At 40.5% G+C, this 24,677-nt stretch overlaps 1 protein-coding gene across 2 annotated transcripts in view; it reads right to left on the bottom strand.

The window, feature by feature from the left end:
- Positions 1-24,677, bottom strand: part of Ptr (patched domain-containing protein) — a 303,517-nt gene that overhangs the window by 76,604 nt on the left and 202,236 nt on the right. The window lies entirely within an intron of this gene.

The following is a 24,677-nucleotide window of genomic DNA, read 5'->3' as shown; positions in this document are numbered from 1 at the left end:
GAGCCGTGGGTTCCGATGAAGGAAGGGGAACAGGAAGCCGGGTGGCCTGCCTGCTCTTGCACAACGAGATCCCTATAGACCAAAAAATGAGCAAAAAATATTATATAGATAACACCATAACGTGTTTCCTTTGAATTATTGTGAGGTTGGATACAGTGTGCCGTAGCAAGGATTTTGGTATGACTCCCACCGAACCCTCCCCCTTGGGCACGCCACTGCAATAGTACTGTTCTCTGGTTCCGACGTCATGTATTACGAAGCTCTTTCAACATATCGCTTACCGAAAAAAAAAATCACGAACACGCGTGGACAGGACAAACCAGGAGCCGCACATAGGATGGCCATGGGTCCGACGCCAGAGCCTCGTTAGTCTACATAATCCAGCCCAAGGTGTAACACGTGGAAGTGAGGTTGGCCTCTGGGTGTGATCAGAAAGTGCATTTATTCAATTAAAAATATCATAGCGTTTGCTGTTCGGTGAAGTCTTCTTACTGAACTTTGTTCACTTGGTCTGGGAATTGCATGAAATAATTTTTAAAAAACACATCTCTTTAAAGCAAACAACAATTAGGATGGGCGGTGATATGATGCAATTGAAGAAGAGACACTCACAAAGAACTTTAACGCCCAGGCCGGGATTTGAACAGGGAACCCCTGGCACTATGCTAACCACTCCGCCATGGAGGTCGATTAACTGAACTGTAGCTGATAAAGAGATGACAGACAGCGTCGCTATGCATATTTTCTATGTTACTTTTATATACATATGCCCTCACCCTCACATGCCCTAACACTCCGTCATCTTCGCTGTCCCTTTCGCAAGTCTTCCAAGTCTGTTGAAGATCCAAGGTGATCTTATTAACGAAGGCCATGGACACTTTCTTTACAAGTCCTTGCCCTTTTATCTTCCATCATCCTCTCGGTCAGTAATATATTTATATTACACACATTCTTATTTATAAAAAGCATTACTCATAACGACTGCAATACATAGAGGAATTTCTAGACTTGATTCATGTACAAATTTGCACAACTTGGGGAAAAAATTGATTCTCCACAAATTACGTCTTAAATACGCCTATGCTCTCAACCCTCCACCGTTGCGGTTAACCTTATAATAGAAATAATCGAAGTTGATTAAGTTAACCAACAACGAACTCAAGCCTCCAGTTTTCCAAAATCACATCTTACAATAAATAAAGAAGAGAGTCAAATCCGCGAGCTGGACGTTATTCCAAGTATTGTATGTTCTAATACGAAGGATAGTAATGACGCAACTGCCCTTGATTTAGTCCTCTTTGTTGCAGATCCCGCAAAGAAGCTTCTTTTCTGGGCAAATTGCTTCCCCACAGCTGCCATGTTTTCCGCCCGAGCAGCAGAGCGCGCGATGTAACTGCGGAGGGAGCCGGAACTAAAATCTCCCGCCAAGCGCGGAGAAGCAGGCCATAAACAGAAGCAGCATGCGATCGCACTGTCTTCTCAATATGCATTTCTTGCAAGGAGGGTCAAACGCCTGCATAGAAATTTCAACAAAAAATGCATGTTCGACCAGGACTCTAACCAGGATTTCTAACATACCATACATATTGCTACACCAACTTCACTGACTAGAGGTGTTCACGACCCTCCGAAAAACTTGTGAGGGCGAGGGACGGAGAAGGCGTGTCGTGACGGTGAGTGCAAGTCAAAGTGGATTCATTTAAATCAGGTGTTTTTTAAAATCACTTTGAATAAATAATTTATAGAATAATGTACATAAGGATTTTGTAGATATCAGAATCACGTTTGGTGAAAGTATACATAATTAATTTCGTAATCATTGAATGGTGTTTATTAGGCTCTAAGAAATGAAACAATATATGTATGTACTGATGGTGTGAAGCTCATACGATAGAAAATGTAATATGTAAACTGTAAACGCAGTTACATTTATCTTGATTTAAAATTCAATAATTTTTATATGCAAAAATAGCAAACATTTTTAATAGAAAAATATAGAAAATACTAATCATGTTAAACCGTAAATAGTATCGTTATCATTAAATTGTAAATAAACATGGCAGCTGATATTTTTAAAAGAAAATAATTTAAAAATTGCCAAATTTCAGCTACAAAAACTATAAAAAATATTTTAAGTTACAATTATAGAGTACATCCAAAATGTTTTATTTTCACAGGAAGAAAAGTTACTGAAATTATTATAGTTTTAGTAACACACTCAACATTTTAAGCATGTTTCCTGAAAAAAAAATCGATTTAAATTTTAAAAAATCAGATTTAAATAAAAAATCATCAAAAATGATTTTTTAAATAAAAATCATGGTTTTATCCATCCTCCACCCTGGTGAAAGTCCTGAGGCTGATGGCGTCTGAGGGTGAGGGCAGATCGTCAGTGAGGGTGACGGACATTGATTTAAAATGAACCCTCTGGCACTTACAGTTAGAGAGACGGTTCCCACGCAGGTAAAACATCGTCGGCGAAAATTCAGGCGAAAGTATGTCACAGACCCGGGTTCGATATCTGGTCGCGTCTGTGTTATTCACTGACATTTCTACGTACACATCTCCTGTGTGTTACAGATTATAATTCTACAGTTTATGCAACACTAGTGCCATTATCCTCCAAATTACATTTTTTTAACTGGCGGATTCATAAAAAGCCCTTCTTTAGTGAGCGTTCTTTTTTCTCAAAAGTATGGGTAAGTATTGCAAGAGGACAATCAACTTCAAAAGACACGTGGAGGGAAATTATCCATTGTATTTTCCCTCAGATTCCATTTACGTGTTATGAGTTGAAACGAGCTGGTTTTGATCTGGTGATGGTAGGAAAGAAATCTTCAGCTTTACTAACGGATTTGCTTCATTTCTTATACACCACATTACCCAAAACAAAACCAATGAATATGGGGCATGAATAATCTTAAGAATATTATATTTTTCATCCTTTTTTTCATCCATCGCTTTTGGGGGGAGGGGAAGGAGCAGGAAGAATTTTAAAAAGCTTGTATGTCACGCATACAGCGTACGAACACACAAACTTTGGTAATACGAGCGCATAATACTTGTGTGAAACGGCATCAAATGATTTCAACTGCTCCTCTGAAATCCGAACGGGAGATGTGACTTACTTTGTGGAATAAATCCAGAATTATGGGAATTAAGGGTCGACCCTCTTCAGCTTTTCTAGCAATGTCTTGAACCGAGCACCGACTCCGAGTGGCTATTAACCAAATTAGATGGTGGGAAATGTTCTTTTCTTACTGCAATAAAATGAACTAAAAGTTGTCAATCCATTCCACACTGGATTACTGAGGGTAAGTGAGAAGGAGTCGGGAATTAGCAGAATGTTGCGCACTTAGCGGTCTTATTTTATGCCTTTGGTAATCAACAATGGGGAAGACATGTCCAACGAAAAGAACCAGAGAACATGTGTAACCATGTGTATTACACCGTGTCATGGATGTGGAGGTGGAGCTAGCTCTCGTACCTTTATGTTACCGGCTGTACCGGATTTCACCCTCTGACTCGCTGCCCGTTGGTCAACGGATCCTACCCTCCGAGACAAAGGGTGAAATCCGGTACGGCTAATGTTTTAACAGCCCTGAGGCAGAATCTTAGCTCGTAACGCTTCGATCTAGACCAGGTTAGAGGCTGAGTGGGCAGCAGAGCCGATTTATACAGGTTCATTGTCATGGAAATTATCGTCGAAAATCGAGGCGCGTGAGGAATATATTCAAGGTTCTTGCATCAAACAATTCTGGCATCTTGGCTTGTAATTTAAATGCACTGACATAATTTGATTATTGAGAAGAGGAAGACAAATCAGTGACAAACACATTTCGTATTTTTGTTATTTAGCATCGTGTTTCTGCCACTTTTGCTAATCTCGACTATGAGGTTGAGTATGAAATAACACTAAGAAATAACAAAAATGCCCAGGCCGGATTCGAACCCGAGAACTGCAGTGCGTAGTCCAAAAGTGAACCACTTAACGTGATCGGCCACGGAGTCGGCATGCTGACCAAGAAAATGAAGTTACCATCTTCAAGAATATCAGGTTCGAGAGTTAAATCGATAGAGATAATACTCAAGGATTACATTGTTATTTTGAAAGATAACATATTGCTTTCATTACTAATACGTTTGTTTAAGAGGAAAGTTCTAAACTATACCAGTATTCTAAATTCGAGCCGACCTCCGTGGCGGAGTGGTTATCACAGCGCGCTACCAATTTCATCATATCGTCACTCATCCTCATCCGCGCGATTACCCAAAAGTGGAAGAAAAGCGAAGTAGAGTGAAAACCAAATCAACCAATCTATCTAAATTCGAGAACGAGATTCACAGATGCCAGAAAACTTTCGCCACACCTAATTGAAACTGCCTCCTTTAACGCTAACAGACGCGATCTGGAGCAGAGATATTGGCGAGTACACGTTTCTAGGCGAGAGAAGGAAAATCACTTTCCTCAAATTGAGTTACTCGTTGCAGCTGATCTTCCGGCAAGATTCTCGACATGCAAGTCGCATATTTCTTCGGTTCTGTTTTTGCATATAAACGACTTCATATTCTGCAGTGCGTTCACCCTGCGTGGTTAAGATATGGGGACATTCTTTGCATGCCCTGGCTTACGAGAACCAAACGTGGATTTCCTCTTTCCTGGCTCATTTCCGAGTTCGAATTCAGGTTGATGCAAATTTTATGCGGAAACTTGCATCACCTTTCGATTGTTTGGTTAGCGGCGGTTTCTACGGTTAGATGAACCGTGGCATAAACAAGTTCCCCGTGCAATAGCACCGTGCCATAAAGGTACATTTAGGGGATTTGTAGGTAGGCCCAACACATTCTCGATCTCGGCTATTTTGGAGGTGATGTGATTAGCACCACGCTCCAGCCGCCTTTATACCCCCAGAGTTGTCCCCAAGGTACCCATTGATTTGAGACTGGGTGAGCCCCAGAGCTGATTTATGCGGAGACAAGACCGGAAAAATGCACGGTTCCTCCCCAATAATAAAATATCCCTCTTGATCTCCATACTTTCATTAGAAGGTATACCACCGCAAGTAGGCTTTCTACCTAAATGAATCGAACCTGGATCTCCCGCATGGCAGTCAGACGCCACCGACTAGATCACCGCGGCGTTTCGCAAGAACAATCGCATTTATTTTATTTTACTTCACTTTTCTTACACTTTTGGCTAACCGTAACGATGAGGAAGAACGATGATTATATTAAATTCATGAAGGAACATTCACAAAAGAAGCATCGATTCGTAGGATAGGATTCGAATCCGGAACCTTGGATGGCGAAATTTTCAGTCAATCTCACTCCAAGTGGCTATGAAGACTTGTTTGATCATGCCGCATTTCTTGCCACTAAAACTGCCCAAAGAGGCAGGAAAAGGACACTAAAATTTGCTAAAAGCCACAATATCAGGCACTAAGAGTTCTTTTTAACAATTGGCATTAAAGTTTGTGTATTATGAATAAATAAAAACTTCAAATTCAAAACATTACAGGTAAAATTCAACAAAAAATTTGTTGTTAATTTTGTGGAATTTTTTCCTATAATATGTATGAAATACGTAATATAAATACATAAAATATATTCAGAAAATGAAATACTCGGTTCTCTGCATGACGTCATGTGTGTTGCCTAACTGTACGGCAGTGAGCGAATTTCAATAACCGTAGAGTTAGGCAACACACATAAATCCAGGCAGGAATGCGAGGATCTATCTAAGTGCCCCGTTCTTGTTATGGGTACAATTTCTTACCTTAACAAGGACACTTATAAATTTCTGCTTTATGTATTGGTTTTTCATGTTTTAAAAGTTCCTACAGTTTAACATAGTTCCTTCAACGATGTTATGTAGTCCAATTCCCTACAAACCACATATTTCACTTTCTGCCTTTCAGTGCACCTGCTTACCGCGTTGAACGAATGTTCTCAACGCTATCTTGACAGACCTGTTTGCTGTTGCGCTTTTATACGATCGAGATATTCCACCAGAAACACACGGCAGCCTTCTAATTTGCATATCTGACCAGGAAGAAGAGGGTTTGTTGAGGCAGAACGCTCTCCTTTTTTCCGTCCAGTCCTGATATTACGGTGTGGAGTCTTATGCACCACAAACGAGAAAACTTGCATAGAATCAAGATAACTGTTTAAAGCCAGCGGGTTCTCCACTTCCTATTTCTTCAGTATTATATAAATGCATCTACGATCATAAATAGCTTGTTTATTATGCTCGACTGAAGAAATTTTCCTCAAGTAACCTTGCCATGGTTCATTATCTACAGTCAACCAATGGCTTGCCCAGGAATCGCTAAGGGTGATTATGACTTCTATCGCAGTATAGAATGCTCTATTTTACATCATCTATCTTAATTCTTTCCAGAAGCCAATCTCCGTGACGTAGTGGTTAGTGTAGCCAAGACTCCCATGTTCGAATTCTGCGAAGAGCGCATACGTTTTCTTGTATGGGTTCCTTCACCTATTTTATCGACTCGCCATTCATGCTAATTATCGTGATTAACATCGAAAAATTGGAAATAGACGAAAAACAATCAAAACGCAAATTTAATGAGAAAATCTGTAAATTAAGGTGGAGGTTATAACCTCTTACCGAATATTTCGAAGAAAAGTACTGTAATTCAAAATTTCGACGAACTATATCTCATTACCAATGCGTCTAGAACGAGATTTTCATCTGTCTATTCTGTAGATTTCTGCATTGGTTTAGTATCAGCGGCAGCACACATATACGTAATTAAATATATTCTTCTCAAATAATGTAATACTAAATATTCCAAAAACAAATATTTGGGTTCGATTATTGCATTACTTATGACCACGGCACTATTACGATGAAATTTTTATACCATGGTCAGATTCACAGAGAATTTCATTAAGTTTATAATTTATTGATTTGGTTTATTTTACTTCGCTTTTCTGCCACTTTTGGCTAATCGCGAAGATGAGGATGAGTGATGATAAATGAATCGTTTATTTCAGAAACCCCCTATCGACCACTTCTGGTGAAAACGATGCTTGTACAGTTTCATATAGCCTTTGCCAAGACGAATCGTTTGATGCAGAAATCGATGATGTAATCGCGTAGCTAAGGTAGTAGAAAGGTACGCGGTTACACGATCGATTTCTGCATCAAATGATTCGTCTTGGCAAAGGCTATATGATACTGTACAAGCATCGTTTTCGCCAGAAGTGGTCGATAGGGGGTTTCTGAAATAAACGATTCACATGAAATTGATGAAGGGACACTCGCAAAGAACACCCATGCGCAGGCCGGAATTCGTGGAGCGCTGTGCTAACCACCCCACCACAAAGACCAGCTAGCTCATTGGTAAGTTTGTTGTTAGCTGTTACCTATTTTTTGGGGAGATAGGGGGCACGCTTATAGGTGTTCTTTTGTAAGTCATTGGGCTCCCTCCCCACCAGGGACTGCTGGCCTTCGGAGTAACCTTCCGTCATTGTCGTCTTTGAAAAGGATGACGACAGCAACACGTCATCGTCATCACCGATGGCCTTTGTAGGAACGTGTTCCTCATTAGCTCCACGACAAGGAAATGAAGCAGAAGAAACAGCCACACAATTACTCGGCCACCTCTTGTGGATCAAATGACTTCCAGCAGGTTTGGTGACCACCGTGTTGTTTCTAACACCGTTTCAAGTTCAAGCGAAAGGTTAAGGTGGTGGACACTTTTCGAGGATACTAGTACGGTCACGGACACTTCTGGGTTGAAGCGATTCTATTGAAAGTCAACGGTATCGTTACAGTCCAGAAGTGGGCGTGACTGTACATGACCTGCTGCTGTCGTTATCTCTCAGTCGTCTCAGGAAAATATCAGAATGGTATCTGTAACGAAGTCCATTTCTTCCATCCTTCTCTTATATTTCTTGGACCTCCTTGATGGCGTAGTTGTAACATTGTCGCACTGTAATCAAGGGATCCCTATTAAAGTCACATTGCACAGTGGTACACTTCTCATATTAAACTGTATGTCCAGTCTCGATTAACGTATCTAAGCACAAAGCTCACTGTCCCGTCACTATTAATTTAACGTTGCATATTGAATTGAATTGACTTTATTGCTGGGCGAGGTTCAGCCGTTGCTGGTCTACCACACAAACACATGCCTTTACTTCTCCTTTTCTCTGTCGGACTTTTGTGCTGAAATACATCATTATTTTATAGTCAAGAAACTCCAAATTACTCTTAAGTTATGCTACACTGAAAACCGAATCGATACCTCCGCGCACCAAGTACAATGTACGAGCCTGTCCCTTCGCATGGAAACATCTCAATTCTGTGTAGATGAAATACAAAACACCTCAAGATAGGCCAGATAAAAACGAGAAATGTGGTTGATTTTGTTTCGTAAATTTCTGCTACTACAGCTCGAATATTTTTGCAACATGGGCCTTATCTCAAGCGCAACTTCCGGGCGAGTCTAAGTTATGATGTTTCTGAAAGGTATCCTCCTTCACAGCACTTTTTCGTTCTTCTGTGCAAGCGTAGCAATTACTGCGCACTGTTCTGCGCAGAGGGTTATCATCCGCAAGCAAAATAGGCTCGCTGACTTGCATAACCGTTAAATTTAGATAGTCATGAACATGAGCTGATTCTGCTGTGCCTAAATAAATAAGAAAGCTTCTACAACTATTGGGTGTTAAATGACGCATTCGGGGTATATAAGAAACTCTGGACTGCAAATGCTAGCCTGCTTGACAAACTTAGGTGAAACGAGACTCGGGACAAAAAACTGGTGCAAGTCCAAAAGGCTTTGATCCGCAGTTGCATTTCCACAAGAGAAAGAAGCAGATTTGTTTGAAAGAACAAAAGATTGTTCGTTTTCTTAAAACAATGCCCAAAGAGGAGTCAAAATGAATTATACAGGATGAGTTAGGAGAGTGTCAAGCGAAAAGAGCGTAGCAAATAGAACACAATGATCATTGTGCCGGAGGCTAGACTGAATGGGAATTGTCGCTTCTCTCTCTCTCTTCTTGTTCGAGGAAAAGCAGCAACAGGATCTTCGCAACGGCCGCGCAATGTCAAGATCGGATAGGTCGGATGTGACGTCATGATTCGCGATCCGTGCTTCCTGAAAGGGATTCTTTCCGGTTGCTTCCGCGAGAGAGAACAGAAGGAGGACGAATCAGAGACGGCTTGACCAGGTCGGAGAAGGATTAATTGGGGAAAAGTGAGAGGCCTCGCCGTAAACAAACACGTAATCACGCAGGAGCAGAGAAATCCGGAAGGGCACTGAACAATAGGAACAAGGTTAAGGATATGTCTGCGCGGGTGAACAAATTACTCCCGGATCGCATGAAGACTAATTTCTCAACAGTTCCATGTAGTAAAGTGTTCCCCTGTGCTTTGCACCACGCTATGAAGGCGTATAGGGGGTGCGGAGTTACGGCCCCACACTTTCTTGATCACGCCCCTTGCCGCCTTTACTCCCCAGAGTTTCCTCCAGGTACACACTTTATACGACGCTGGATGGCCTCCGGAGCCGCTTGAATGGGTGGAAAAAAAATCTCTGTTCTCCCCCGCCGGGGATCAAACCCGGGTCTCTCGCATGGTAGTCAGACGCTCTAACGACTGAGGTACCGCAGCTCTAAAGCAATACAAAGTATAATTCAATATTGCTCTTCTCATTTGTTACTGTTTAGCGCTCACAGAGTCCCAAAGTGTTGATCTTACAGAAGATGACAGGAGAAAGATGTGAGTAGATGCTTCAAATCATGCAATTTACTTCGAAATTTTAAATGTTTTTTTTATTTTCCTATTGAAATTAGAAAAAAAATACGAATAAGAACTTCTCATTATTCATTATTTTCCGAATAATCAGCCGCCCACCGTAGAGGAGTGTTTAGTCAACTACAAGTTGACAACCAATTAAACATAATTCTATAATTGTCAACAAGCCTGGTCATAATCGAACTATTACTCTTTATGGTTGGTTGATTTGGTGTTTTAAGTCCACTTTATGCACAGTAAGGCTAATTGGGACTGGACCTACAGTTTAAAGTGGGATCCGAACCACTTGTGCCTCCACCGGGTATCTTTATGATTATGCCATATTATTTATTAACATTTAATTTCAAGGTAGATATTACTTAATGTACAAAGTTAAGAAACGTAGAAAGGGATTTAAGATTACAATTGTTAGGATTGGTGCATCAAGTTTTCCAAAATGCCCGTGGTCCCACGAAGGTTGAGAACCATAGTACTTAAATATAGTTGTTTGAAAGATATGTTTAAAGACAATAGCCACTTATCTAACGAAGAGGTGCATTCTTAAATTTTCTTCAAAATACAGAAGCGATGGCAAGAAATGCCTTTAAAATAGGAAATGAGAACTTTCCACGACCCGAACGAAAATTAGAGGCGATTCGTGATGAATAGCGGAAACAAGTTTGAATTTTGTGGAAACAAATGCCTATCAAGTATCATTGCTCTGATTACTTTCGCTTTCTCCAGAAAGTCAATTTCACTTTTCTCCCACACTGGGCAGCACCCAAGTTGCGCTTATTTCCAAGAGATGGCAATTTGCGAAGCTCCTTATGCACTGGGCAGGCGTAATTGCAGGCCTTCGACCGTGGAAAGTTTAAGACGAGCGTCCTGAAGAAAGTTCGCGGGCGATCCAAAACTTGCCATTAAGCAGCAATGGATATTTAATAGAGGAGCTATTTCACGCACATGCTATTAACGAAACCAGACAGTATAAAGGATGTGCATGTTATTTACCAAAGCGGGTAAGTCCAAGCAGAAACAGATATGAAATGCACGAATGATTCGTGCAGAAAATTAAATACATAAGCAAGCTTCAAGCTACTTTTGTAAACATTTGTAACTAACACAATATATATATAATTTTTAGTATTTGTGTCTTCAAACTGCAATAATAATGAATTTACCAGATATAATTTTCATTGTTGATTGATTTTATTTCGCATTTATGCCACTTTTGGCTAACCGTGAGGATGATGATGGGTGATGATATGATGAAATTGATGAAGTGGCACTTACAAAGAACACCCATGCCAAGGTCGGGTTTGGAACACAGGACCCCTGGCGCCGTTCGTGCCATGCCGACCATTTTCTAATTCTCTAAACTTTGAGAGTTACTTAATAAACCATACATTCTTTCCTGTATTGCAAACTGTATTGGAGCTATCTTTCACAAAAATCTTCGAGGTTCGTTGCTTTATACTTTTTACAATTCAGTATTGTTTGTCAACTTGGCGTCGCTTTTTTACCACTTTTGGCTAATTGCAACAATGACGATGAATGGTAATTAGATAAAATTGATGAAAGGACACTCACAAAAAACACCCTATCCAAGGCCGGGACTCGAACTCGGGCTTACGGTCAGATATTGAATTGCGTGATGTATCGACATGTTTTCAAAATGCTATGCTAAGCAAACGATTTCATTCATTTTACAAAATAACATTTCAATATGAAAATACAATATTTCTAATAAATTCTGATTGCAATAATTTTACTTTGGCGACTAGTCGGATTCAGCGCCATTTCGTCAAATGGCGTGCAACAAAATCTAGTTTCGAATCCTTTTTGTTCACCCATCACTCGCATTTCATGTATGGCGTTAAGCCTAACTCTACGGCGATGACTGATCTTCAATAGCAAGGCTTCAGTGAGTTGCAACTTTCCCTAACGCCGTAGAGCTAGGCAACCCATTTAACTCCATACAGAAAATGCTAGAATATTTCAGGATCTAGGCCTCACATTTTAATTGAATCACTGTTTTCATATATATTATTATTATTATTATTATTAAAAAAAAAGAACAGAATTTAGCACCTCTGCATTCCAAAATGACAAGCGAAATAGTGACGACCAATTATCCTTTTCAAAATCAGAACGTAGAGGCAATGGAATTTTGGTGACGAACTACCGATTTCCATGCACCAAGACGTAGTTCTGAAGGTTCCGGGCTCGAGTTCTCGCCTGTACATGGGTGTACTTTTGCGAGTGTTCCTTCTCGTCGCTGCGATTAGCCAGAAACTTACGAAAGGCGACGCAAAATGATATCCAATATACAAATATATTGTGGACGTTTGTCGAAGTTATTTCAAGCGACTCCTAAATCGGAAAGTTAAAACGTAAGGACGAATTATCTACATTTGAAAAATGACGCATCACATTGAATTATTTGAATCGGTGGCACGTATGGTAAATATCAACTCCCTTAAAATGACTCCCAGTTATTTTTTTTTTTGTTTTGAACAACATTTGAAACGAAGGTTTCAAATTTTTTTATTCACACAGTACGCACACACAAACACTTCCACTGCGCTCTACAGGATGGCCACGCACCCAGTATCTACACATCAATTTCGACCATATGCACGCGAACAATTCAGTTAAGCATGCACGAACCTTATAATGAGTTAATTTAGGCGCTATTTTTTCTGATTCTTTGTTACACATAGACTTTAAATCAAACAGCAATCATCGCGTAGAGCGACGTGTAAAGATTTAATTGCTGAAAGCAGTCATTGAATTCAACAACCATTAAAGCAACATGGACAAAAATCTGCCCTTGCTTCTATGTAACAAAGGCGCTGTTGTGCTGCGAACACTTGTCTGCTTCTTTAGAGTTTTGCAACGATGAGATGACAAAACAAACCTTATCATACAAAAATTACAATTTTTCAATTAACGCTCCTAAAATCGTGTCAAATCACAATTACGGAAGCAAAAACAACAATCAGGAAATATGATTGTAGGATATCATGATTGTCGTGACGATTGTAAAGAAAATGGTATTACTGAAGGCACGCTTCCCAACCACCTTTATTGGTCAAGTCCCGCCCTTCGTCTTCTGACGTCAGGGTTAAATGCATTCGTTGTTAAGTTTGGCATGTTAGGTTTAGGACTCTTAGCATTTATACACTGCAATTTTTGTGACGTCATAAGTCGAAGGACGGGACTTGACCAAGAAGGTGTTTAAGAATTGTCCCATAAGTGAGAACCTATTGGTATAAAATCCCTTTTTAAAAAAGTCTTCTAGGCTTCTCCGATGGAGCAATGGTAACCTAGTCGCCTTGTAATCACACAGGGGTTCCGATCACGCTTTAAACTGTAGGTCCAATCTTTTTTCTTGTTTATTTTACTTCGCTTTTCTGACACTTTTGGCTAATCGAGAAGATGATGATGAGTGATGACGTGATGAAATCGATGAAGGGACACTCACAAAGAACACCCATCCCCAGGCCGGGATTCGAAACCGGGACCCCTGGCGTCGTAGCGCGCTGTAATAACCACTCAGCCACGGAGACGGGCGGGCTCTAGAATATGTTTGGACGCTACAATCAAAAGGGATTATCGATCATGAATCGAGTTGTATTTTTAACTCCACTTTATGCACAGTAAGAACTGTGCTAATCGGGACTGGACCTACAGTTTAAAGTGGGATCCGAACGACCATGTGCTTCCACCGGGTATAGAACCCGGGACGCCTTGGTTACAAGCCAACGACGCTACCTACCACTGCACCATCGGGGAGGTACCCTCGATCTTGAAGAATTTCAAATTACACACGGAATATATTTTCAAAAGATGTGGTGGCCATTCCTATCTTTGGAATATTCAGCTACGAATTTCCCTCATCTGTATTATTTCTCCTTTCATTGGGCAAAGGACACGGGAAAGAGCGAATGGAAATACCTATTTCACCTGATTGGGTCACTGTGCTGCGTTAGAAGAAACGGACCGGCAACTTTCTAGCACTTCAAAACCTTGGTTCTGGTTTCGAACCGTGGTTAGTTTTCCAATCAAATGCAATATAAATTACATTGTCGCACTTAACCTATAGGTGTACTGGAAATGAACACGGCTTTGGTGACTAAAATATCCAGCTGGATACACTTCCGAGCCGTCTGATGTTATTTTGCTAAGGTTTTTGCCCGTGGCACCGAGAGACAACCGATCCATTATTTCCTCTGTTCGCGCACCCAACCCCTCCTCCGGCCGAAGCGACCTTGACCCAGCGTTCGGTTTCTGTGTCATCCTCCAGCGGTTTCCCCCGTTTACCTGCGAAAAAGGAGGCTGGAATTCAAAGGTTTCTGGAGGCTATGAAGGGAAAAAGTCTTTACCTGGGCAAATTCTTCCGGGACAGAAAGGCAGAAGATTGGCGCTTGATAACGGGAAGCAGAAAGTGTGTTGATGAATTTACGAAAGGAAGGAGAAATAGTATATTTCTAACATATCTATTCTCTATCCCCAATAAGAACGAAGGTAATATAAATAAAAACAACTTCACTAGAAACAGTTCCTTTCCAATGAGTTAGTTCCGGTGTTATTTTGCCCAGCAAAATACTGTCGGTAGCTGCAGGGGAGAGTGGTCCAAACTGGGGACACTAACATATTTTGGTCTACCAAAAGCAAATTTACGAATGAAAAAAAACTTATTTTCTGAGTAGGTTCTAGACTATCAGGATACAAGGTTGCTAGTGTATAAAAAAAAACAGGAGGAGCGTAAAAAAAACATTATTTTTTTTGGAAATATGCAATGTCCCCGTTCTAGACAACCGGCTGGGTAAAGTGCGGAACAAATGAAACAATGTAAATTCGAGGCATAATGCAAACATTTGTTACAATTTATTTTTGAAAGAATAAAAATAAAGTTAACCATAAAAAGTCTAATATAATTATTAGATAGGAAGTATTTTTGATTTTTAAACATCTGCACTAACAATTAATCTGTTATACTCAATTTAAACACTTCATAAACAACAAAATGTCACAGATTTGTCTGTAGGTGGCTTTCAAATCGATGACCCAACACAGTACAGCGGCAAAATCGAAAACTTTTTTCAGGAAAACTTGAAAGCTTCATAGAAAAAAGAAGGTGGGGCTCCCGCGTCTACGAGTCGATTTAAGCTTGCATATATACTGTCAGGAATGGTGGTACCACGTTCGGTCCCAGGTAGGAGCATCAACCATCAATCAGTAAGAAACCGAACGTCCCCATTTGACCCCCCTACTGTAGGGTACCTGTCTGCAAGGGAGTGATTCCACAACAAAGGTTCTGTGATCGAAGCTCTAAAACCTTCTGCCGGTTTTTCACCATTGGTGTTTTTGCCCATCAATGAAAGATGCAGGAAATTTCCACCAAGAGGGTAGGTACTTCTCACAGATAACCTCACATCAAAGCGTTCAACATGATGTGAAACAGTTTCTTCTTTCCTTCTGACCTGCCGCTTGATTTCAAGGTGGGTGTTCGAAAAAAGAACTCACTTCTTTATGATAACCGCCACGCAGAACGATTAAGAATACAAATAACATTGCAGTACTTAATATTAAACGTTATATTTAAAGAAAATACACGAAATCTTACGACTTCCATAACCCTCTTGGTACTTATTGATTTCTGTTGCTATAGTTACAATAATTTTCTTCTTCTTTTTATTTAGATACAAAGTCTATTATACAGCGTGATAAGAATAATGTAACAGTGGCGGCGATTGAAGGGGGTGCACACTTTTTGTCCCTGCACGATGGCCTTGTCTACCAAGAGAAAGTAAAATGTCCTCTCCCCCTAAATTTTTCCGGTACTGTGTAACAACATATATAACAAACATGTATAAGTCAAAATAACAATAACATTGCAGTTTGAGGATATGGGACAGTCTCAGATAAATTCAAACTATGGCCACTCGACATTACGTTTTAGATATCGGGTTTCGGTATAAGATACCGATTTTCGGGTTATCGATATTTCTTTATTGCGAATACCGGATTGTGAGTTTCGGCATACCGATATTCTCAGCAGCTCTGCAGAGTTCAAATATCAAGGAATGCAGGAAATTCAAACTGGATCTCGCTTATAAATCGGTGTGTACAATCAGGAACAGTTCGTCATTGTATAACCTAGCCTCACAAATACATGACGTAAGATAAACAAATGAATGTAATCGTATAATTCTTTCCTGCCGTGGGTTTCATTAAAACGATCTGCATACGCAGCCAAACCGTTACTTCCAAAAAATAGCCACATATCATTAATTCTTCACACTTAGTAATTACTTTTTTCATCTACCGTTTAGCTCTCATACTGTTGTGACCTATTTTCGTCACTGCCGCCAACATCCTGAGCACGGGCAGAAGACTTTACCTCCCGAGGCTCTAACGGAACAAGAAATTAGCAAAGGACCGCGAATGGCTGAGATATGCCACCAGCGGGAACCCGTCAGTGTTCTCTGATGGGGAAATATCCCTCAGAGTGGGAAATTGGAGAATTTCGAGGGGAAAAGGGTAATTTTAGGTCTTGATTGATTGATGTTATTTTACGTCGCTTCTCGTCACTTCTGGCTAAACGCGACGAAGGGTGATACCATGAGATGGATGAAGGAACAATCCCAAACACATATTGCCCCAGGGCCGTAGCGAGGGGTAGGCTAGGGGGCTGAAGCCTAGGGCGCCGTGCAAAGAGGGCGTCACTCTTATTATTTTTTAAAAAAGAAAACCGTGTGATTGCCAAGCGGGAGACACAAGTTCGATTCCCAGGGTGGGTGATTTAATGTAGGGTTCTTTTCCGGCCTTGTCATCTCTTGTCCCTGCACAAATCGGCTCTGGGGTTCACCCAGTCTCAAATCAATGGGTGCCTGGGAGCAACCCTGGAAGGGGGAGGTTAAAGGCGGTCGGATCGTGGTTCTGATCACATCACATCCAAAATGGCCGAGATCGAGAATGTGTGGGGATACCTACACATCCCCTAAACGGGGAACTTTACCTTTACGTAACGGAGATTTTGGCACTTGCGGTTATACAGGGGAAATGGAAAATATACAATGTGTTATTCGACCCTTGTTCGCATTGAAGATTTTCAAGTGATGAAGTGGCCGTAGATACTTTCTCTGGGAGATCACTTCGTGCTACTAGATGTTACCATTCAACTCGGTACATTTAAACTATAAATGTTTCTCTACTGCACACTGTATTATTTTTTTTATCTACTGGACTTATATTCTGGTAATATGCTGCTGGATTTTTTTTTGTTTCCCAAAGGTTCTTTAGACACTAAGACATAACTAACGAACTAACCCTCTAGCCGTTTATGGCTGCAGAAACACACGCCTTCCATGTGTCACTATCCTGTGCAAGATCAATCCAATCTTTTCCATCCCTAGCGATTTCCTCTAGGTCCATCTCAACGTTTTCCCTCCATCTTCGTCTTGGCCTTCCTACAAGTTTCCCAACAAGAATCCTGTAAACTCCTCTATCCACTGCCATTCGTGCCACATGGCCTGCCCACCTAAGTCTTCGTGATTTAATCATTATAATAATATCTGGAGATGAATACAAATTATGCAGTTCTAAATTATGTAACCTTCTCCACTCACCTGTCTCCTCATCCCTTTTAGGTCCTAATATTTTCCTAAGGATTTTATTTTCAAGTTTTAATTTATATTCCTCTCTTAATATAAGGTACCAAGTTTCACATCGATACAGGCAAGATGTCCTGGGCACGCTCCTGGCAAAATCCATCGGAGAGTGGCGGTAATTACATTGCCTCCACAAACGGCCGAGGTAGTGAATGTGTGGAACCCTACCTCCACATCTTCCCACATGCATTCACGACATGTTGCAATCTGCAGCGTTAGCTTTGCCTTTAAATCACACACTGTTAGTTACGGACACGTCGCTACGTGCATATCATGTACACGAGTGCTCAACTATAGTTCAAATCACAAACCCTGACACCTTCTGTAAACAAAACCACCTGCATGCAGAAAGCATTGCAAACTCATAGAAGTAAAATAATCCACACGAAAATCCAGCGATGTTACAGGATTCATTACGTAAGGTAAAACAATGGTTAATTTGTAGTATGGGATACGCTGCCGCAAATGACGTCTCACTTTAAACCCAATGCTCTTTCTTTTTTTACTTATTGCTTCACCTTTATGGTTAACTCTTTGCACCAGTAATCATTTCCCATAAATTTGGCTTCTTTCTTTGAATATATTTTACTTGCATTTTTTAGACAAAATGATATAACATGGTAATGTATATTTCTAAGGATGATATAGATAGGAGTGTATTTTGAATTTGTTTGTACATTTTATGTGAATTGTATCTTATGTAAATAAAATATATAATGGGCATAAACAGCCATATGCATTGCTGTAAGTCCAATAAATATATTGATGATGATCAAAACAAGACAAAAAGTTCGTAAATTTATTGCGGTTGGAAACTTTGACAAGCATCCTAATAACGATTTTTGTTCCGCCAAATATAGTGCACTTCGTAAAATAACTTGGTGACATGGCAAGGCAAGATAAGTGTGAACATTTTGTAGTAATATAACTTTCAATGAGCTTAGAGATTTGCGTACATAATGATATTTTATAACATTGGTTATTTTCTAAAAATAATCATGTGAACAGCAAGGAAGTAGTGCAACTTAGTAATATTGCCTGACTTAGCCTTAGAAAAATAACATGCCGAGTTCTATTTGTGAGGGAAAGTCTCCGTGTTCTCCGAGCTTGTTTTCAAAACACCAGCAAGGACAGCCTTTGAAAAGGGGGTGAGAAACAGATTCTACTCAATATTTATGTAACGTTCTGTCAGTAATATCCTGTGAAACCAGTAAATGAAGTGGTTAATTTGGTATCCCAGTGCAGTGGTGTGTCAGTGTCTGCAGTTTTAAGGGTTATGAAAGAGAGAATGACCGGGAGAGTAACAATGTATGCGGCTGCATATTCGTCTGATGTTTTGAGAACGGGTTCTCACATTCAGAGGCTCTTATATAAAATGAATAGGTGCGGCGAACTATGAGTGTAACAGCAGATGATTGCGGTCATGGATCAGCTGATGCGGAGTGATACATCGAATCGGCGAGACCGTTTGTTTACAGAAGGTCTCAGGGATGGTGATTTAGACCTTAGTTACTGTACCCTGATTGATGAGAAATTTGTAACAAACGGGAAATTTGCGTAAGGAACGTGAGTATTGGAACCCGTTCTATTTGTTGTTTTCGTTTTCCTTGCAACGTCATTTCCAAAATGTCTGCGGAAAGGCACGTAAATCGAAACCTAATGTCTCTTCCCCTTACCGTTGTTATTTCGTAATGTTATTAGCATTTCTTCACGAGGTGGGAAGAACGTCAAATAAAGCCTTCACATAGTAATGGCACGCCAGCGCCATTTAATTAGAATAGCGGTAAAAACTTGCTAAAAACTGTGGAACTATCTTTGCCCGGTCATGGCCGGCGGAGAGCCCAGAGCTACTTTGCATTTCGTGCGATCCGAACTGGGACGCTAAAAAAAACTCGCGTCGGTACAGCACAAGGCCAATATGCCCGTCGCTGCTTCTGTGTCGAAATAACCCCTGGGCAAGTTCTGTTGGTTCTTCATGGACGCGATTGTGCATTTGAGGAAAACGCGGTGTATAAATTACCCATACGGCGCTGCAAGACCTATATACTTTGTATACATGGTGTCAAGGATGGTTTCTTGCAAAAAAAAACGAGAATTTTAGATTGGTAGTTCGCGTTAAGTGCATTGCCCAATCAACACTCGAACGACAATCCGATATCGCAAAGTTTCCTTCTGATTTCGAGCACATAGTATTTTAGTTTTGGTCCACTTTATGCACAGGAAGGCTATTATGGACTGGGCCTACAGTTTAAAGTGGTATCCGAACCTCCACCTGGTATCGAACTCGGGACCCCTTGGTTACAAGGCGACGACGTTTACCACTACGCCATCGGGGAGGCTCTCGAGCACATGAGAGATGTACCGTATAGAAATTCCTGCGAAAATGTAGGTTCGACCAAGACTCGAATCCGGGTCTTTCTCATACCGTGTCATTGCTTTACCAGCTGAGCCAGCTCTGTTTTTACCTGATATCTCGCTCTTGCTGTTTTATCTGTGTGAAATTTTCTGCACTCATTGCTACAGCAAAGGGGTCAGTTGCCTTGGAAACACCGATGACTTCGACGGTGCTAAGTATCTCCCAGCATGGAATAAACCAGTGAGTGTGCAATGCGCCTAAAACGGAGATCGAACCCGGGACGCCTTAATAACAAGGTGACGACGTTACCACTAAGCCGTCATCGCACACTGTCAACAATAGCAATAGCAACCTTGGTGGTGGGTTCGAGTCCTTGTCTTGTGAGTGTACCATCATCAATTTCGTCTAGGCGTTTGCGTTTTGAGTTTACTTTACGCACAGATAGGCTAATCGGGACGGGCAGTCTAAATAGGATCAGAGCCACTGCTTGCATGTACGAGTTATCGAACTTAGGATCCCTTGACCTCTATGTTACCACTACACTATCTAGGGATATCTTGTTTTGAACATTCATTCTCATTCATTAACCAAAAGTAGCAGTAAAGCGACGCAAAATAGAAACATCGTTATTAATTCAATATGATTTCAATATTTTCACGGGCACCACTTCGTTTCTTTACGTTGTCCTGGTTCGGTCACTTTTTGGCCTCAGCGTCCGGGGCGCGAGTTTTTTTTTTCCAGTCAACTTGTGAATTGGGTTTCATTTCGTGCCCTCTGATTGGCTGCTGGAAAGTTACGGTGCTTATTGTATCTACTTACAGCAGACGCATAATCTGGGAGCGAGAAAGATTTTGGTGAATTGTTGTTTCAATGCGTTTTGTAAAGGAATGGAATGACTTAATATATATATGCGTGTGTGTGGTTAATTCGAGTGTGCAAGTTCCCCCCCCCCCAAGAAACAGGCTGCTACATTTATGCCAGATGTAAAAAAATCAGCAAATTTGTGATGAAAAATACGGAATGAATTATTTTACAAATGAATTTGATAGTTCTATATGTGATTCCATTCAAGTGTGTAATACTTCTTACTTTATCATTCATAATTATTCAAATTATCAGTTTCCCTACACTTTCTTTACTACTTGCTAAAGTCGCCTACATCGTAGTGTACAGCGCAAAGAAGATATTCTCACAATCACAGCACCGTAACTTTCCAACAGCCAATCAGCGTAAAGAAGATATTCTCACAATCACAGCACAGCAACTTTCCAACAACCAATTCGCGCAAAGAAGATATTCTCACAATCACAGCACCGTAACTTTCCAACAGCCAATCAGAGAGCAAGAAATGAAACCTCATTCACAAGTTGACTGGAAAAAAAATATTCGCGTCCGGGGCTATCGCCCCTCTCCCCCATTTACCACCGCTTCTATTACTATCAAGCATCTCTAGGAAACTAAGCGCAACGGCTTCTTTCTCGCTGATCACGTTCCCCATCTGACTGAGGAAACGCCGAGACGAGGTTAGTGAGAGATTGTTATGTTTGCATATTTTACAAAATGGGTCGACCGGCCTCGTACAACTAACTTTCCCTTTTTACCGCGGTCTTTTTCCCGGTTAAGGCGAACGTAAACATTTGCCGAGGACTTGGAGAGGCCCATTACCTTCCACGGCGGAAGTTCGCTTGCATGTTGCAACGGTGACTTTGTGCTTCCAGATGAGGGAAGGAAGAGATGCACCCCGCAGTATCCGAAGCTAAGATGCTCGAACAGTTGGATTGATTGAGTTTCTATTTGTCCTTTTTAAGTCTACTTTATGCACAGAAAGGCTAATCGGGACTTGACCTACAGTTTAAACTGGGATCCAGAACCACTATGTACCTTCACCGGGTATCGAACCCGGGAACCCTTGATTTGGTAGTCTATATTATATTACTTTTGTACATCTATATTCTTTATGCAAGTTCAATAAATGTAATTCATTTACTACATATAATATATTTACATTTCCTTGCGTCTTTTCCAATTTTTGGAACTTGTTAAAGGAGGAGTCCGACTTTGGCCACTTTTCTCCGTTGTAACTTGTAACTTTTCAGAACTTTTTTTACAGAAATGCTTACTGGCGAAGCATCATGCGCTTTAAGGTGGATTAAATTACTTAAAACGTTAGCAAACATATCAAAAAACCCATTTTATTAAATTTCTAATAGAAATAATATGCCATAATGACACCAGGGATGAAAAACAAAATGGGGTCCTACTTTGGTCACTTTCCTCTACTAATTCGAATAGGGATCAAAACATGGAATGTGATTGGCCTTATTGGCTGCTACTAACGAAAAGTAGGCGGGAACTGGTAGACTCCTCACTACGTGGTATGAGAACCAGAGGAACATAACTCCAAAATTGCAGTTTTTATTTTTGTTTAAATGAACTCCTCTGAAGTCACATCGACATATCTGACGTAGGTGAAGTCACGTATCTCCAATTTAGTGACTGTTTTTTAAGGACCAGGCATATTCCTAAGAATATATTATTTCCTCTCTCCTGTAAATTTGATAAATTGGAGTTAGGTCTCTCTGGTTCTTATATTACGACTAGTGCTTTAAATTGTCCTTAACAATCGTTGGTTGGTTGATTTGGCGTTTTAAGTCCACTTTATGCACAGTAAGGCTAATCGGGACTGGACCTACAGTTTAAAGTGGGATCCGAACCACTATGTGCCTCCACCGGGTATCTAACCCGAGACTCCTTGATTACAGGGTGACGGCGCTACCAATGCGCCATCGGGGAGGCCCTGTCCTTAACAATCGTCAACAGAAATTATGTAATTCGCACATGAGATTTTCTTACGTAGTTTCGATTCGTATCTGTGGTTTCTATCTTTACACACACACCCACACACCTTTATTGTGACTTGCAATAGTACCTGCGTCCACTTAGTAAATCGGTTGCCGTGAATCGGTGCCATAGACCATTGGAGCGAATGCACGCGGACACGTGAAACCTGGAAATATTTGTGTGTGTTATTGGGGGAAAATTGTTGCACACACCCCAATACGTTAAGTATCCATGCCACAATGTTATTACACTTTCTCCTACTTCTACACACGAAATTACATAGTGTTTAGTGGTTTCTTGCACAATATATCTGGGGTGTTGGGGAAAGGCACATAAGTCACAAACTGAGATTTTTCTGTTACTTTCTTTTATATAGTCTCGCAGAATCAATTAAGGAATAGGCTATATCATAAGTATAATTTTATATTAGGCATGTGTAAAGATTCTTAACAGTAATGATCCAACATGTATATCATGTCTGCAATGTTTACTATTAAAAGATTGAACATAAACAAACTACATTTTGAATTCTTTTGCAAATTTTTGTAAATTGCATTTTTTTTACGTTTTTTACCCCGAACACCCTAGATCAGTGGTTCTCAACCTTTTTCAGTCCGGGACCCACTATGAAGGATATTACACTTCATGGGATCCATAAGCATGGGCGCCGGCAGAATTACATGTACCCAGTTTATAATCACATTTTTGCTAACATCGAGTACTTTAAGAAGCTCTCTTTTTACGCTTGCTTAAACAAATTAACAACAGGCGGTCGGAAATGAAAAGCAACACCTTAAGTCGACATGCATGTGACACACAGATAAAGAAGAACTCATTGCTGTGACAGAATCGAAAACGACAGTTATCAGATTGCCTTGAGTTAAACATTAGAGAGGTGCCGATAAGAAGCAATAGTAGAGCGCAAATAACAGAAATATAGAGTTTATACTATTACAAGACGGGTTGAATTTAAATTGTTAGAACGATATATATTAGTACTTTAAATGTAATAGGTTTTTAAGACACCGTAAATAAATTTTCGAGCCTGACTTCGCGACTTACTAAACGCTCTCTCGGGACCCATAGGTTGAGAAACGATGTCGTAGATATCAGGCCCGTAGCCAGCCAGGGGGGGGGGGGGCTGAGCTCCCCTGGAACTGCCATTAGCCCCCCTTTACATTTTGTGTAATTTGTTCGCAGTGAAGAATGAAAATGTAGACAGCTCACAACTTTAAGGATAAATCCGCAGAACACGAACAGAGCTATCACATTCGCTCATCTTGTTTATGAGTTGAAGACCAAGTAGCTGCAAGTATTTAGAAGATTCCCTATACTTGAGAAAGTTCTTTCTCTCTTTCTCTCGCTGCCCCTGTTGCGACCTCCCGTTTAGACAGAAATCTGTGACTTTGATGTCCTCATGCAAATTCCCTTATCATCTGCATCAAAGGTCAACAGCTCCCAAGTTTTGGGAACGAAGGGGAGTTTCATTGCTTCGGCCGGAATGAACTGTAGGCACTGTGATTGAATATTGTGCATATTTTCTTGTATGATATAAATATCTGTAGTAAGGGATGGTGTCAGCAGCAGTCAATTAACACTTAAATAGATGTTTTAAAAGATGTAGAAAAATGTAATATTTGTATGATATTTATTTATAAATTGTATATAACTTAATGACCCCCACCGACACACACACATAATTTACCTTAATTTAATACTGTTAACTTATTGAAAAATGGACTTGGTTTCCAAAGTCCCCCTTTGATAACCAGTGAGCCCCCCCTGGAGATCAATTCTAGCGACGGGCCTGGTAGATATCTGGGTTGTGTATTCTTATAAACAGATGGACTTTCACGGGTGCTTTTTAAATTTACTTTCGGTCCCAATATGAAGGGATTAACAAGGACATGCACAAAGCGTTACATGCAAATTACCTGTTATAAATGAAATGTAAACTGCACCAATTGTCATACTATCAATTGTGTATGTAGCCTTACTGTGCGTAAAGTGGACTTAAAACACCAACTCAAACCAAACC

The sequence above is a fragment of the Lepisma saccharinum genome, chromosome 4 (genome assembly GCF_977018435.1).
Source record: "Lepisma saccharinum chromosome 4, izLepSacc3.1, whole genome shotgun sequence".
Lineage (NCBI taxonomy): Eukaryota > Metazoa > Arthropoda > Insecta > Zygentoma > Lepismatidae > Lepisma > Lepisma saccharinum.
Note: the sequence above shows the minus strand (reverse complement) of the source record. Positions and strands in the feature narration are given on the sequence as shown.